Below are 8,705 nucleotides of genomic sequence, written 5' to 3'. Positions count from 1 at the left end.
TGAATTATAGGATAACGGTCGGCCCAAAATTTAGGAAATTGAAATCGAAATGCAAGCCCAAAAACAAAACGTTCATACGGAGCTGGGATTTAGTATATCCGCGCGGCTATACTCGTTTTTTTAATTTTTAAAAACAAATCGTATAGCCGCGCGGCTTTACTCAGTTTTTCCAAATTTAAAAAAAAAAAATAGTATATACGCACGGCTATACTCGGTTTTCCTTGTTTTTAAAAAAAAGAAAACGTATGGCCGAGCGGCTGTACTCAGTTTTTTAAATTTTTTTAAAAAGAAACAGTATAGCCAAACAACTATCCTGGGTTTCCAATTTTTGAAAAAGAAATAGTATACACGATCGGCTATACTCGGTTTTCTTTAATTTTTTTAAAAAGAATACCATGCTCGGTTTTTCCCTTTGTTTTTTTAAGAAATAGTATAGCCGGGCGGCTATACTAGGTATTTCCAATTTGTTTAAAAAGAAGGGTTATTCGCAGCAATGGTCCCTCAACTATACCCCAAGTTACACTTTGGTCACTCAACTCAAATATGAGTTGCAGAGATCACTCAATTAAGTGTTTTGTTGCACCGTTAGTCCTACCGTCAAGTCTGTTACTTTTTCTGTTTAAAATGATGATGTGGCAAGTATCTCTTAGATTATTGATGGGCAAATGTGACTTTTCAGTTAAGATTATTTGTAGCAATGATCCCTCAACTATACTCAGAGTTACATTTTGGTCACTCAAGTAGGTGTTGTGTTGCACCATTAGTCCCTACCGTTAGAGAGACTTGACGGTAAGACTAACGGTGCAACAAAACACCTAATTGAGTGACCTCTGCAACTAATATTTGAGTTGAGTGACCAAAGTGTAACTTGGGGTATAGTTGAGGGACCATTGTTGCGAATAATCCTAAAAAGAAACAGAGCTATGCGGCGGTACTCGGTTTTTCCAATTTTTTAAAAAGAAATAGTATAGCCGACCGGCTATACTGTTTCAATATATTAGAATATTTTAACACTATATTCGTGCGGCTATACTATTTAAAATTCACACTTGTATCATTTTCTTTTTTTAAATATAGCATTAGTTCCTTAGGTCAATAAATAGTTTTTGTATTTTCTTTGTTGTAATTAAATAATATCTTAGAGTTATTTAATCATTTTCATTATTAATTATGTTTTAATTATTATTTCTTTAGTGAATAATTAGTATTAATTATTTTAATTAACTTCATAAATTATTTATAATTTGTATTAGTATTAAATGTTTTAATTTCAAACATAAAACTATACAAATTAATTTTGTATATAAAAATTCAAAAATAAAGTCCACAAAATAATTAAAAATAATTAATTACTATTTATTAATTAATTTATGAAATTAGTAAAATAATTAAATACCAATTATTCAATATAAATATAATAATTGAAACATAATTAGTAATTAATGTAATTAAAAAAGGCTAAGATATTACTTAAATGCATATAGTAAACTAGAGCGGATCCGCTGTCCCCAAATTGGTGTCCCCTCCATGTCTCCTCTCTAATTTGCTGACACGTGTCAACTAACATAACAGGGAGTTAACTCTGTTAACTTTTTTATTTGACAATTTTAACAATTAAAAAAAATTAAAAGCTGCCCAAATAACCCAGCAGACAACGACTTCCTTGCTAAACCCAGTGAGCGTCTGTCTTCTCCTCTTCTCCAATTGCAGCCAACCCAGCAGCCAACGAGCGTCGTCTTCCTTGCTAAACCCAGAGAGCGTCGTCTTCTCCTCTTCTCCAATTGCAGCCAGCGAGCGTTGTCTTCCTTTTCCAAAAACAGCTAATATTTAGAATGATATTATCTAGTAAGGAGTTTGCTATTTCTAACTTTTTTATTTTTTATTCTCTCTGCAGGTCAAAACACCCACCCTCTTTCTTTTGGGTGCTCAGGATCTTCGTGTTCCAGTTTCTACCGAGTTGCAAGTAAGCTAATATGTTCCCCTCCTAATGAACTACACATTGAACACTTTATTCTATTTAAATGATTTTACAACAATAACAAGTGCTTGGATAACAATTCTTCTTGGCTGCATTGCAGTAGAAAGTGAATGAAACATAAAATACACAAACAATTGTAATGGTGTGAAATTAGAAAAGTGATCTAGATGTTTATTGTTTGTAGTATGCTCGGGCATTGAAAGAGAAAGGAGTTCCCGTCAAAGTCGTTGTGTTTCCTAATGATACTCATGCCATTGAGAGGTAAAGTAAACACATGAGCCAAACTTGCTTCTGCGTTGTAGTAGTCTTTCAGTCACTACTACAATCAAGCTCATAAAATTTCATACTTGGGTTTCAATTCCATCTGATTCCAACTCCTGTCTGCAGGCCGCAATCGGACTTTGAGAGCTTTCTGAATATTGGTGTGTGGTTCAAGAAGTATTCTTAGACTGGCCAATGAAGGAAATAGTGGAGTCGGCCTATGCAGGTAGAATGTCGACAAGGGGACTGGACTGCCAATGCAATGCAAATGAAGCTGAAGGTTTGAGAAAAATGGTGCTGCAATTTCCAAACAGAGATTAGGAGGGAGGAGAATTGGGTTTTGCAAGCGTTTGAGAGTTGATGGTGGAGAAGATGCAGAGATTATGAGGGAGGAGAGAGGGTATGGCTGGGTTTTGCAAGGAAGACGACGCTCGCTGGCTGCTGGGTTGGCTGCAATTGGAGAAGAGAAGACAGACGCTCGCTGGGTTTAGCAAGGAAGTCGTTGGCTGTTGGGTTATTTGGGCAGAAAGAAAAATAAAAGAGAAATTAACAAACAATATGCATCATCATCCAGAAATATTAAAAGAAATAGTATATTGAGCATGCCAAACAGAATAATTTAGAAGATACCTAGTAATAATTAAGGTAGCTATAGCCATATATGAGAGTACTAGTGAGTGAGTCATATCCAATCCTGCTCTCCCATCTTGTTTGGAAAATAAACGTTGGACAAGAAGCTCCTCCTCCCTAAGGGGGACAACGCGTCAACTTCTACTTTGCGGCGGGTCTCCACCATTAGCGTCAGCTCCTCATCCCATTGTGGACGTTCCTTCACAACTGCATCTTTTTCCAAGAAACGTTGCGCTAGCTTAAGATCCTTGCTATTCATGGGCCGCATACAACATGGATGCATTTTTAACGCCACCACATCACTAAGCCAGAGTCCTAACCACTTTATGTCGCATCCTCCTGCTACCACTAATACAAAATAGTTAAACCACGACACAAATAGACGACGGTGCATCTTAAAACCGTCGTTATGTTTTAAAAGACGACGGTGTTTTTAAAACCGTCATGATATATCATCTTATACACTACTAGCGTTAGATTGATTTTTAAAAGACGACGCTTGTCACTAACAAGCGTCGTCTTTTAAAACACGCTGAACAAAAAAAAGGCCACTTGATTTTTAAAAGACGACGCTTGTTAGTGACAAGCGTCGTCTTTTAAAAATCAAGTGGCCCTTTTTTTGTTGTAAAGACACGGTTTTTTTGAAAGAACTGTCGTCTTTACATATAATAGACGACCATTTTTTTTTTAAAACGGTCATCTTTACATATAATAGATGACGGTTTTTTTTTTGAAAGAACTGTCGTATATTATATGGAAAGACGACGGTTTTTTTGAAAAACCGTCGTCTATTATATGTAAAGATGGCTATTTTTTTGAAAGAACTGTCGTCTATTATATGTAAAGATGACGGTTTTTTTTAAAAAAGCGTCATCTTTTAAAACACGCTAAAAAAAGGCCGCTTAAGTGAATTCGCGCTCAACAAATTTTCAAATTTCCCCTCGTCTTTGAAAACCTTATCTTTCATTAACAAGCGTCGTCTTTTAAAACACGCTAAAAAAAGGCCGCTTAAGTGAATTCGCGCTCGACAAATTTTCAGATTTTCCCCCGTCTCTGAAAACCTTATCTCTTCCTCCTTGAAACCCTCCTGAGCTCTCTAAAACACCCTCATGAAAGGTTTGATTTGAAAGTCACCTAATCTCTCAATACCCTTCTATATCTTGCTAGTGAATTCTGGATTAGTCTCTTTGCGTTTATGGTATGTTCTTTGTCTCCCTGATTTCATATTTTGTCTCTCTTGATTTGTCTGGTTTATTTACATATTTTTTTATATTTCTGGTTTCTTTTTAGATTTTCTGATTTGGTTCTTAGGAGATGAGGAGGAAGCTTGCAGATTTATAACTTTTTCTTTTGCAAATTTTCTATGTGAGTCATATGTTTTTTTGTTGTTAAAAATTTGTTACCTTCTCTTTTCACCATCATTTTATTTATATATTTTTCCTTTTGCAGGTTCTCGATGGTCTTTTTTATGCTCATTTTACAAGTTTTCTATGGAAATATGGTCCAATGGTAAAATTTCTCTTCCACCTAATTTTATATGTTTATAATCTTAGCTTTGTTTCTCTCTCTGTTATTTTGATTTATTTACAGGGATGATGGAGGAGACTTCAGTTATGCATCATTTGTATGTTTGGATGAGGAAGGCTTGGATTATGAGTACATAGGTCTTGTTAGGAAAAGATTGTACTACTTAATTGGTAGGAATTATGTTTGTTGTAGAATAAAAATTGGTTAACTATGTAATAACTATTGAATCTTCAAGTTTTATGAAAGAAACTATTTTTGAATATATATATTCATTAATAAAACATTATGGTTGGTTTCCCAGTTAAAATCGTTGTATAGCATCATATGAAATCCTAAAGCCGAAAGCAACAGGACCGAGAAAATAATTGAAAGCAGCATTGAACATCGTACCGATTGGAGATGGAGCTGGCGCTTTTGGGACTGGAGTTCGGCGACCTCGAGAGGCGGTGGTCGAGGGAGGACTGAAGCTGCGCGTATTGCGACTCAAGCTTGGAGAATTCATCGGAGAGTGATAGGTACTTCTGCTCGGCCGTGATAGAAGCGGCGTCGTTCTGGGCCCTGAACATCTCTAGCTCCGTCTGTAAGTCGCGGATGAACGCGTCGACCTTGTCCGCCACCCAAGTGGCGTCGTTTCCGTGGCGGGAGAAGTCCTCGTTGGAAACGAAGAGCGGCATCGTTTTGGGGTATCGTTGTGCTATGCTATGCCCTAATTTTTTAATGATGGATCAGGTTTCATGGAAAAATGGAGAGAATTAGGCGAAATGGAAGACGGATATTGAAGAGGGAAAGTTGCGATGGAAGGAATTTGAAGGGAAGAGAGAAAAGCTGCTTCACCAGAGCCTTGTGCGCTCTGGACGCTGCTATACTGGAAATATGCGGCGGTTCAGATTTTGCCACAGGCCCTGGTTTGGTTTCTTTGGGTATATTTATTGGACCATGATCTGGAAGATGGGGTTGAATTATAGGATAACGGTCGGCCCAAAATTTAGGAAATTGATATCGAAATGCAAGCCCAAAAACAAAATGTTCATACGGAGCTGGGATCTAGTATAGCCGCGCGGCTATACTCGCATAATATAGCTGTTTTTAAACCAAATAGTATAGCCGCGCGGCTTTACTCAGTTTTTCCCTTAAAAAAAGTATATCCGCACGGCTATACTCGGTTTTCCTTGTTTTTAAAAAAGAAAACGTATAGCCGAGCGGCTGTACTCGGTTTTTCAATTTTTTTTAAAAAACAATAGTATAGCCGCCCGGCTATATTGTTTCAATATATTAGAATATTTTAACACTATATTCGCGTGGCTATAATATTTAAAATTCACACTTGTATCATTTTCTTTTTTTAAATATAGCATTAGTTCCTTAGGTCAATAAATAGTTTTTGTATTTTCTTTGTTGTAATTAAATAATATCTTAGAGTTATTTAATCATTTTCATTATTAATTATGTTTTATTTATTATTTCTTTAGTGAATAATTAGTATTAATTATTTTAATTAATTTCATAAATTATTTATAATTTATATTAGTATTAAATGTTTTAATTTCAAATATAAAACTATACAAACTAATTTTGTATATAAAAATTCAAAAATAAAGTCCACAAAATAATTTAAAATAATTATTTATTATTTATTTATTAATTTATGAAATTAGTAAAATAATTAAATACCAATTATTCAATAATAAAAATAATAATTAAAACATAATTAGTAATTAATGTAATTAAAAAAGGCTAAGATATTACTTAAATGCATATAGTAAACTAAAGAAACTAATTTTTCCTATTTTCTTTTATTATAACTTCAAATACATAAAGATATATATATATATATATATATATATATATATATATATATATATGGAGTGTGAGTGTCCTGCGTGGCATTGCTTGCTTTCACTGAACTAAGATTTATGTAAGTTTTTACTTTGTTTGTCAAAGCTTCCTCAATCAATAATATTTTCAATTAATATTATTTTCTGAGTTAATATTCTGTGTTTATATTTTAATTTAACATAGTCCTTCACATTCAAATTTATGAGCCTTCAATTATTTTCAATAATTTGTATTTTCAATTTAATCCAATTTAGTTATCTCATAGTTTTTCATTTATACAGTTTATTCTCTTATGTTCATTTTCTACTTAATTTATGATAGGTTTATATATTTATATTTTAATAGTGTGCATTTACTCCATTCTAAGTTTTTATTATCACTTGCTCCGATTCTTCAAAGCCTTCTTCTTCCTCCAAATTGAGTATCTAAGTCATCACCTCCATTAGACAAAGTCTTCAAGTCATTAAATACATAAGCCAAACAAAAGTCAAGTCTTCCGCCTACAACTAGTTAACTAGTTAAAAATCCTTTTTAATCTAGTTCTTCTAGATTATAGGTCCTAGTTCCCTTCTGGTATCAGAGTATATATATATATATATTCTATACGTTTTCAATATATTCGTAAATTTGAGATTATTTAGGGTAATACAAGCATCTGTTATGTACTTCTCAGTGTTTTAAAACTAATTATTTTGGAGGTAGGAAGAGACAATCAACCTAATCAAAAGACGTTATTTAGCATGCACTATGTACATGATTCCCCTGTAAATGATTTATTCAACTTCCTGCTACTAGACCTTAGTTTTCGAAAAGGGAATTTGAGTTTTCCAAAATGAAAAACTGTTTTTAGATCTGATACTGGACCTTAGTTTTCCATATTTAATCAGAAAAACATGTGAAGCTGGAGGCCTAGGGTAAGAGCGAGCCTCTCTGCTGCAATGTTTCCATGACTATTGTGGGAACCGGATTAATCCTTAACCCTAGGTCAAATAATTCCTTCCATTTGGGGATTATTTGACCTAATTGGGAATTATTCAATTTAATTAGGGATTACCTAATTAAATAGAATGTTACCTAATTGGGTTGATGATTGATTTGATTCCTAGGACGATTCTCAATTAAAGGAGGAGTTACCTAATTAAATTAGGTATTGATTTGATTGCTACCCTGATTAGGGATTTGATTTAAATCAAATAAATCAAATCTCTAATTAGTCAAATCTCGCCAAATTGGGGAGGAATAATTCCCTTCTATCTACGGAATTATTCCTCTGAAACCCTAGCCCCCGAGACCTCTATAAAAGGATGGCCACACACAAGGGTTGAGGTACGTCTAAACTCCTACTGAAACTCTGCAGAAATTATCTCTCAGAAACCCTAGCCGCCACTTTCTCTCCCCCTTTTTACACAAGGCTCCGGCCACCCGGTTTTTACCACACATACATATTCCCGTACCCTATTTTAGCCATCGTTTCTCTTCAGATCGATTGAACTGACTTAGGCATCGGAGGGCCTTTGGCCAACACCCCCCGGGTGTGGTCCTCTTATTGTTATTCGTTTTGCAGGGAGAAAGAGAGGCGGAGAAGACGAAGGAATCTTTAGGCGAATATTCCTGTGGGAGGAAATTGGCTCCCACAAATTGGTGTTCTCGTTGAGAGCACGAGTTATACTCAACGCGTGCTCAAGGAATCCGTTCCTCCTATTTTCCAATCCACCGAAGCCTTCCAAACAACCATGGTTGGAAGCAAGATGACGAGAGGCAAGGCCGCCGCCATGGCTCAATCCGCGACGGCCCAAAGCCACTCCACCCATGATCCCGCGATCGACATGGTGGCGCCACCACCTCTCACCACCACGCCGGTCACCGCAGCCACCCAAGGCCCCTTAGCCAGATTTAGCCATCCTCATGGCACCACCGCCGACTTAGGCCCGATCTTGGAGCAACTCCATCCATTCCCTCCATTGCCTCCGCGCTCGACGCACGCTCCCGCGTACACCTCCAATGAAACCATAGCCCGTATGCAGTTAGGCTCCACACACTTCTCTCCTCCCGATCCACGAAGTCAAGCAGACCTCAATTTGAGAGTTGACCAGCTAGCTTTGAGAATGGAAGACCAAAGCAATTTGATGAGGCAACTTCTCAACCAAATCAATCTAGCTCAAAACCTTGGCCTTGGACCATTGGGCGAAGAGAGAAGGATGGACGACTGCGCCAACAGGCAGATCGACGGGCGCCGAGCAGGTCAAGCAGGCATGAGCAGACAAGGAGAGGGACAACAACGTGATCAGCTCGCCAGCATGTCACAAGCATCCGCAAGCCACACTCAGAGCGACGTGCGAGGAAGGCAGGGCCCACGACTCCACGTCCGAGACCGCCTAGGCCCGCAGAGGAGTGCTCCTCGAGGGCTAGGCTCCCAGAGAGATCAGCCTGACGACCATCGCAATAAGGATCGTGAAGAAAGGCGCTCTGCTGT

The 8,705-nt window shown here is 36.8% G+C and overlaps 1 long non-coding RNA gene across 1 annotated transcript; it reads left to right on the top strand.

Annotated features, from left to right (window-relative positions):
* Positions 1-1,685: 1,685 nt before the first annotated feature.
* On the top strand, positions 1,686-2,752 carry LOC148295192 (uncharacterized). The gene is made up of 4 exons (XR_015835529.1): positions 1,686-1,796; positions 1,895-1,963; positions 2,163-2,239; positions 2,366-2,752. It is a non-coding gene; the product is annotated as an uncharacterized LOC148295192 (long non-coding RNA).
* Positions 2,753-8,705: the final 5,953 nt, after the last annotated feature.

Source organism: Prunus avium, chromosome 4 (genome assembly GCF_965620075.1).
Source record: "Prunus avium chromosome 4, drPruAviu1.hap1.1, whole genome shotgun sequence".
NCBI classification, from domain to species: Eukaryota; Viridiplantae; Streptophyta; class Magnoliopsida; order Rosales; family Rosaceae; genus Prunus; species Prunus avium.
This window is presented reverse-complemented; position numbering and strand designations above follow the sequence as displayed.